The 9,215-nt window shown below is 35.3% G+C and overlaps 1 long non-coding RNA gene across 1 annotated transcript; it reads left to right on the forward strand.

Annotated features, from left to right (window-relative positions):
• The first annotated feature begins 5,632 nt into the window (after nt 1–5,632).
• On the forward strand, nt 5,633–7,810 carry LOC122042551. Its single transcript, XR_006129294.1, has 5 exons — nt 5,633–5,829; nt 5,920–6,045; nt 6,446–6,529; nt 6,610–7,057; nt 7,740–7,810. It is a non-coding gene; the product is annotated as an uncharacterized LOC122042551 (long non-coding RNA).
• The last annotated feature ends 1,405 nt before the right edge of the window (nt 7,811–9,215 follow it).

Raw genomic sequence — 9,215 nt, forward strand, 5'->3', positions numbered from 1 at the left:
AGACGAACCTGAATCGGAATCTTCTCTCGACGATGAAGAAATGGTAATGATGGTAAAACGATTTAAGAAGTTATACAATTCTAGAAAAACTAACCATCCACAGGGTAGAAAGAAAAGAACGATCCGTTGCTACCATTGTGACGAAGAAGGGCATGTCAAGGACAACTGCCCCAAGCTGAAGAACAAAGACAAGGAAAAGGGTAAGAAGCCTATCCAAAAACGAAAGGCCCTGAAGGCGACGTGGGACGATACCTCGTCCGAATCGGAAGTCGAAGCATTCTCCGGACTCGCACTGATGGTGAGTCATCAAGACGACGACTGCGATTCAAGCTCTTCCGAAACGAGAATTGAGAGCATCGATGAAGGGGGAGACACGTTGGAAGAAAGCAACAGCTCAGGGGGAGAAACAGACAACGAGATCGACAAGGTAAGTCAGGTACGATCTCTTCCTCCCGATAAAATGTTTAAGTTTGTTAAACTTTTAACAAAAGATTGCTGCAAATTAGAAAGTGAAAATAAAAATTTAAAAGTAATTCTAGCTAAGTCTTGTCCCTTAGAAGAATTAGATAAATTAAAAATAGCAAATGAAAAATTGAAACTTGAAAATGATGATTTGAAAATTCAAGTAGATAACTTGAAAAACTATGCATGTTCATCTAAAACCAATTTTAGAAGATTTAATAACTTAAATTGGTACTTTAAATATCACCCGAGACAAATTAGGAACATTTCAAGAAAATATGTCCCTAAAGCTTTTTAATTAATCCAGTAAGGTGGAACCTATATTGGGTTCCTAAAACATGCCTAAACTAAATTATAAAATTAGCGCTTTAAGTGAGAAAACTAAACAAAGAATTTCCTTATGAGGCTTTGTCAAGGAAGTGGTTGTTGCTCCAATAACCAAGAAGGCCTAGTGCCTCGCCACGACCTGGAAGCCAAAATATTGAAATAAATGTTTAATTAACTTACTAATAAAGCATTAATACAAGAATTAATTAGTGCTTTAAAAAGGTTATTCAAAACATTTTATTTTAAAAATTTACTTAGAATTTTTTTTCCCTAAGTCATTTTTTTTGCACTTAAAAATTCTCAAAAATTTAAGTTAGGATTTTTTTTCTTATTAGAAAAATTCTCAAAAATCATTTCTTCCTAAGTTATAAAAAAAAAAAATCTTTTTCCTGAAACTAGAAATCTCAGCTTAAATTACTTAGAAAAATTTTCTAAATTTCTTAAAAACCTAGAATTTTTTTTTTAAAATATTCTTTCTAAGTTTTTAAACCCTTAGATTGTTTTTTTCTTGGAACCCCACTTTTTTTGTGATCAAAGGGGGAGAAGGGAAAGTATAAGTCTAGGGGGAGGTAGATAGATTTATTTATTTTTTATCTTTTCTATCTTTTTGTACTTAAATTACAAATTAAGTTAATTTACTTAATTCTATTTTAACACTAGCTTAACTTGGGTTGATCACACCAAAAATGAGGAGATTATTGGAACCCCAAGGTTGTTTTGGTGTGATCAACAAGTTAAGTTAGGTCCTGTGTGTATTTAACCTTGTGTCTAAGTGTGCAAGAGCTTAGGAACACAGGTAGTCGAGTAGAAGACGCAGCTAGCGAGAAGGACGGCAGTCCGAGGGATGAGGTGCTGCGGAAGAGTACACCGGCGGGCGAGAAGGATGCGTGCGGCGATTCCGAGGGACGAAAGCCTGAGCGGAAGATTGATCGGGGAGCAAGAGACGCAGCTAGCGAGAAGGACAGCACGCGGTGCGTCCGAGGGACGAAGACTGCGGATGAGTACGCAAGCGGACGAGAAGGAAACACGCAGCGATTCCGAGAGACGAGAAGCCGGAGTGAAGCTCGCTCGAGAAGACCGGAATTTAGGTTCGGGTGAGCCCTTTTCCGGATGGCAGAGATCACCCAAGCAAGCGGATCCGGAGTAGAAGACCCGGACCGAGCCGAACCAAACCGGAGCAGTGGTCCCCGGATGAAAAAGTCAACGTTGGTTGACTTTGGGCTCCGGGGCGCTCGGAACAGTCCGGGGCGCCCGGAGCAGCCCGGGGCGCCCGGAACCCTTCCGGGCGCCCAGACCAGTATTTTGACCCAATCGAGTCAAAACTCGATCTGAACGTTGGGGGATAAAATTTATCCCCCCCAGGGCGCCCGGAACCCTTCCAGGCGCCCTGACCAAAGCTATAAATATAGCTTTGGTCCAGAAGCTTTGAATCAACTCAGAAATTTACATTTCAAACACTTGTGCGCTTCTGTTCTAGTTTAGCTTCTGTCTTTTGTGCTTTCACTGCTATAAGAGGCTTCTCCGCCTGAAGGAGATATTTTAGTGCACGTTCATTCCTTGGATTAACAACCTCCTTGGTTGTAACCAAGTCAAGTTGTGAGCATCTTCTTTTTGCTTTTTATTTACTGCTAATTTACTTTATGCAAGTGTTCTGTTGAAAGTTCGAGAAGGGTCTTTTCTATTTATTTTTTTTTCAGGCTATTCAACCCCCCTTCTAGCCGGCCCAACGGTCCTACAGAATCTACTAGTTGGTCGATACATAGTCAGGGATAATAATTCTTAGGGTAAGCTTTATTTAGGTCCTGAAAGATGATGTACATGCGCCATTTCCTGGATGACTTAGGCACTAGCACCACATTTGATAATAGGGTTAGATATTGTACCTCTCGCACATGTCCAACATCCAGAAGTTTTTGGACTTCTTCACGTATGACTTTATCATTTTCTAAGCCAAAGTGGCATCTTTTCTGCTTAACTGGGTGAACATCTGACTTGACATACAGATGATATACCATTATCTCTGATAGAACTCTTGTCAGATCTTTCAGAGACAACACAATGATATCTTGATTCCTAACCATACAACTAATTAAGGTTTCTCTCTGCTCTGGAGAGTGATTTTTATCAATGTGAGTGGTCTATTGAGGGAAAGAAGGCACCAATCTAATGACTTCAATTTGTTGGCCTACCACAAAGGCAAATTCACCTTCGTGCACTGGAAATATTTCCCTAGCATGCTGCCTCAGTAAACTTAACCTTGTCGTAGATTCCTTGGAATGATGTTCCATCATTGTTCTCTTAGTATTTCCTAACATAACTTTTTGTATCTCTTCTCATAGACGATGTCAATTTGATTAGATTCCTTTTCACTCGCTCGGGTTACTCCTTTCCTTCCTTCTATGGTACGATGATTGAGGTGGGTCCTCTAGTGCACTTTCTATCTGTATCCTATGAGTTGAACCTCATCAGTCAAGGGTCGGCTTTGCCGATGTGGCCCCTCCAATGGTCAAATCAATGAAGGGGCAAGAAGGGTCATGTGAACGAGAGAGCATAAAAAATGTGAAAGAGAAAGACGGATAGAATTAGCCTTCGTGTGTGAGAAGAAAACCCTACCTTCACTTACCTTTGCGGAGGATTATATAGCTATGGAGGGGGAAGGTCCACGTAGACTTCCATGTAAGCCCTAAGCGAGTTACGTCGATGACCACACAAGTGAGATGCCATCCATCAGCAGACTACACGACTAGCCTTAGCGCCAAAGGCGACAGTCATTGGTTCGTACCACTTAGGGTTGTACATTAACTGAATGTTTATGAACAAGCTTGGTGTTTAGTTTGGTAAAAACTTATTTATGTTCGTTCAATACACATAAGATTAATTAAATAAATAAGCTTGAATAATTCATTAAACTAAATAAACAAGGTTGAACACATATATGTTCAACTCATTAATAATAGTGTTCGTGAACAATACTCATGAACAATATTCATGAACAACATTCGTGAATAATATTTGTAAACCATGTTCATCATTAAAACTCTTATCAATGTGCTAAATAAACAAAGTCAAGCTTGAACCAAGCTCAAGCTCATAAAAGGAATCAAAATAGGTTTGAATAATCATTTCAACAACTTGGTTCATTTTAAACTTGGCTTGGCTTGGCTTGGTTACCGTATCAAAACGCTTGAAAACCCCAAAACTTGACTCATCTTGGCTTGTTTACAAGCACTGGTTGAACACCCACTACAAAAAATCACCTGTATAGGAGCGATTATTTTGACATTCAAGAGCAATTTTCAAGCACTTCTACACTTTTACCACCGGTTATAAAATCACTTCTCTTGTTGTAGTCCCTATATCTTATAGAAGCGGTTTTCATAACCGTTGGTAAAAGTTGAAAATCATACATATTATTCTTTGTAGGTACAGTTTGAAATCAATCTTATACGTTGTGTATTTAACAACAGTTTCAAACCGCTTTTGTAACTATAAATTCAGAAGCAATTTAAACCGCTCTCAAATCCTTTAGGTGTAAGAACAATTTTAAATTGCTCCTAAATCTCATGGATATAGTAATAGGAGCACTTCAAAACATTATTAAAGCTAGAAATTTAGGTGCGATTTCAACCACTTTAGAACCCATTGTGTGTAAGAATAATTTTCAACTGCACTTATTGGTCGTGGATATTCAAGTTATATTTAGTTCGTATTTTTGATTCATTTACTAGCCAAAATACATTTTTGTTGTTAAATTTAAGAAAAAAATATCGAATCATTTTTTTTTATAAATTTATGAATTGTTTCTATAAAATAATAATCGATAAATTTCAAAAAAACTAATTAAATAACAAAAAAAAAGATGAAATTTACCGTATTAGTAAATTATCCAAAAAATGATAAAAGAAGGTAAATATAAGTAACTAATAAAAACATGCTACAAAAAAAATATTTAAGCAGGGTATCAAGTATTTAGATGATCTTCTTTTTCGACTAGACTGTTCGAGTAATCCATTAGCTTGGTGTCATATGAGGAGTTGTTATAATATTTTTCATGTCTTGACTTGTCAAACCTTCAAATCAAATATTCACACCCTCTTGTGTAAGAATTGCCTCTCGCATACCATCCATCTTTTTGCATAGCATATATAATCCAAAGAGTTTGATCATGGCAACAACATGATATGAATTACAAAAATCTTAATGACGATTCTAAGAAAATTGGAATTACACAACACTTAAAAAGTTAACTTTTTTTTTAGAGGTATTGTTTTATTTTACAACGTTTTTAGTAAAAAATGTTATTTATGCTTTTTTTTATTTCTTATTAAAGATAATATTTTTTTCAAATAATTATTATCTATTGGTATTTTTTTGGGTCAAAAGACAAAAAAAAACATTGTCTATGAGGATATTTTTAATGTGTTAGCTGTGTCTACGATATAAACTTCTCTATCAAAATCTCCCCTTCATAAAACTCAATGGGACGGACCTCCCTCCTAGGGAGGTCCGTCCCTCAAATGACGGAGCGGCTCGGTGTTTGCAGAGCCGCTTTGTCGTTAATATTTTTTTAATTATTTTTTTTAATATTTCTTTATTTATATATATATAATGAAGAGAATATATAAGGAAATAATATTTTCAGAGTCACATTTGCGGTGTGAGCAATTTATGAATTTAAATTTTATAAAAATTAATTTTATAAAAATTTAATTATATATAAGTGGAAGATGAAAGAGAGAAAAAATATATATAATAAAAATTATGAAAGTTATGTAAAATTATTAAAAGATTTTTTTTTATAATGGAAAGATATATAGGATTTTTACTTCTACGTTGTATTGAAGGAGCTAGTGTGGATGCTCTAAAAACCCATCTCCCCCAAAACATTCCTCGGACGCAAAATCCATCTCTGCCAATGGCGACAGAAACAACGGTTTCTTCCCCAACAGCCTTCTCTCTCCAATCCTTCTCCAGGAACGGCCCTTCCCGAGCTCCTCACGTCCCTCTCATCCGTTCCCCTCACTTTCCCGTTTCTTCCAGGTACTCTCAAGCTTCCTTTTACTCATCTCTGTCCGTCTCCAGTTGTGTAGGTCGAGGTCTTTAAAATTTCTATTTTTTTTCCCTTTACAGGAAGCACAGGGAAGTTTCTTGTGGTTGGAGTTCTCCCAAGGCTGGCTCCTGCGCTCCTAGAAAAGGGATTGAAAGATTTTTTTCTCTTCTGATGTTGATCTGAAGTTGATTGACAGGGATGATCTGGTAGAGAATTTATGCACCAATCAATTTTCTCTTGGATTCTTTATCATTGACCTTTGGAACTTTACTCTTTAATGGGAGGCCAAAGGGTTTGCATTTTTTTCTCTTAATCTATAAGAGAGATTGCCATGACTAACGCATAGCACGTTAGACATTATAATACCTAATCATCTTGAAATGGTCAACACTCTACAGTTTCAACTTCCTTGCAAAATGTCATGTATATATGTAAGTATTTGGGCATTCTTTAAAATTGAAAAAGTGATACATAGTTTATGTAGGATGCATGTCCATGAATTGCATTATTATATTTGTGAATATTTGTGTATATTTTATTTATATATAAAAAAGACTTGTTATTGCCAAAACTTGTGAATAGTTAGAAACATTTCACTTGTTGCAGTTACAATATACTTCAAAGAAAAAATCAGTCGAATGACTGGCTACGTAAGCTATCGGAAATAGTTAAGCGCTTGGAGGAATTAAGGTGTGTTTAGAGACACTGCAACAAAGGTATTATTTATACTTTACTAAGATAATAATTTTTCCGCTTTCTCTCTATTGTAGTGTAACAAGGAGGAATATCTTGCCCATCAATTGCTCGATGGAATGTTCACAACAATGCACATTAGCATGAAGAAAAAAGCTTTAGATGCCCACGAAAAGCTCAAACCTTTATGTTGTTTAAATTTTCCTAAATTTGCTACAACTTATTTATGATAATTGGTATTGGAAAGGGATCAAAATAAATTAGCATAATTGGTATTGGAAACGAGTGTTGGGATTGAAAGGTACATATGATATTAAGCAGATTGATCTTTATTTCAATGGACTCTACTCATTATTTGTTTAGTATTTGCTTACTGAGATACTACTTATTCAATTCTGGGAGCAACCGTTTGGAAATTCTGTAATATTCTTAATAGTCACTATTGTTTTGCAGGAATCTATCATCAAGTGGATTGACCGAAGAAATAACCAAATTTGTTACTAGTCATAGTGCACTGCAATACTTGTATGACTACTCATTGCTTGCAATTTGTTTTCCATTTTCCTTTCAGTATTCATTGAATATGGAAAACAATCACACTACAGGAAAAACTATTTTTAACGACAAAATATTAACGACCGTATCAAATACCGTTGTTATTGGTGGTTCAACTGTCGTTATTGATCCATCTCGTTTTAATTTCAATTCTATGTTAGACCTAGAAGATGTCCGTGTCTTTCAAATCATCTGTATGTTACCCACAATTCTAAACAGTGTTAGAGGATATCTTTGACACCATGCAAATGCATCCTTGATTTATGTACTCGATGCATACTAGTCTGATTATTTTGCAAGTAAGCTCCTGCTTTTGTGCCCCATCCTATTCATCTTGCAGGTAAGACAATATTAAAAAAAAAATTTACAATTCTTTTCATGCTACATATCTTTTCATTCCAATGAAAGGAAAAGATGCAAAATGGGATTTTAAAGTTAAATTTATACATCTAAATTAGGCGTTAGATGGAAGAACATTTCATTTTTAACATCAAATTCACACACTTGTACTGTTATGTCTAGTGAAAATTTTAGCAAATGTGGGTTATGAAGATTCATGAAACACGACTTAATAAATTTGGAAATGACAAATCACTTAGTTAGAAACTCTTGAATATCTAATGTTGCCCTATCATTAACTTCTTTTCTCTAGGGATTTGAAGCATTTGTTGGCTTGTTACTACTACGTACAGCTATTGTTGGTGTGACCCGGGAGTGGCAGGCAAGAGCTCTCTGCAAACTTGTTTCTTTGATAAATGCATCTTATAATTGTTGTATTCGCCGATATCCTTTTCCAGGTCATCATTTGTGGAATATTGCTTGTTTTGATGGCGATTGATAATTTTGCAAACACATTGCAAATGCTTATGACTAAATCCATATTCAAAGCAAAGATGAAAAGAACTTGTAATCATTCTCCGAGAAGATGCAATATTACTAGATTCAAAGCAAAGAGCAAGCAAGACTTGTGATCATTCTCCGAGAAGATATAATATTACCAGAAAGATTCAATCCAAAAAGAATTTTTTTTGCACATTTCTGATTCAATAATAAGAACATTGATAACTTTTATGATATTTTAATTGATATTATTTATAAGCATTTAATTAAGTAATTTATGGTGTAAATATAATAGATAATGATTTAAATATATTTATCATTTGCTAAAAAGTTGTATTTTAAAAAAGACAATACTTTTTAAACATTGTAAAAGTGTCATCTTGGTAAAAAATCATGATAACATTTTTTTTTTTAAAAATAAAGATTTGTTACATTAACGACCTCTAGTGTCGGTTCCACGGATATGGAGGGAGGTAAATATATGTACATAGGTATTAAGTGCATGGTAGGATAAATCTCAAATCGTCAGTTCTTGAAAATCAACTCCTGGTCATTATGTCGGAGATGTCATGTGCCCACCGTCTGCTCTACGTCCAAGGGCAACGACAACGTTTTCTACCATTTGTGCTATGCCCAAGGACAACGACAACATTTTTAAGTATTGTCTTTGAACAGATTTTTAACAACAACATTTTTAATACATCTTTTTAATCATATAAAAGACAATGTATAAAAAATATTGTCTTTCAACTTTTTTATTGTAGTAGACTATCAAACACAACCATAAAACTATGATGTATCACCTTCTAATGCAAAGCTAGCACAATTGCTCGTCTCCTAATACGCCAAGATCTCACCATCAGCTAGGATCAAATCCGTTACCATCACAAACTCCAAAATTTCAATCAGTATATTCTGCACTCACCACAACTATGATGCACAACCAATACTCTAAATAAAATGAACAAGTAAATTATTCTAAGCACGAAGGTACCTTGGACTAAGCCTTATCACTGTCCTTTAATATTTGTTTGGCGATTTGTGGATGGAAACCATCAGAAAGGACTGGTGGCCAATGAAACTTCAGTGTAAAGTAGGCAAAATTGCTATCCATATTTAACATTCAAATCGAAATTGACATCTAAGCTGTTACCTTGGGACCAAAGGTGAGAAAGAATAAGCCTCCATATGAGAGGAAGAGGTGGTAGAGAGGGATGAGGGGCTGGCCGGTAATGACATTGATTGATTGTTTTATAAGTATTTCATAGTAGTTTTAGTGTGATCAACT

This window comes from Zingiber officinale, chromosome 2A, assembly GCF_018446385.1.
Source record: "Zingiber officinale cultivar Zhangliang chromosome 2A, Zo_v1.1, whole genome shotgun sequence".
Taxonomy (NCBI): domain Eukaryota; kingdom Viridiplantae; phylum Streptophyta; class Magnoliopsida; order Zingiberales; family Zingiberaceae; genus Zingiber; species Zingiber officinale.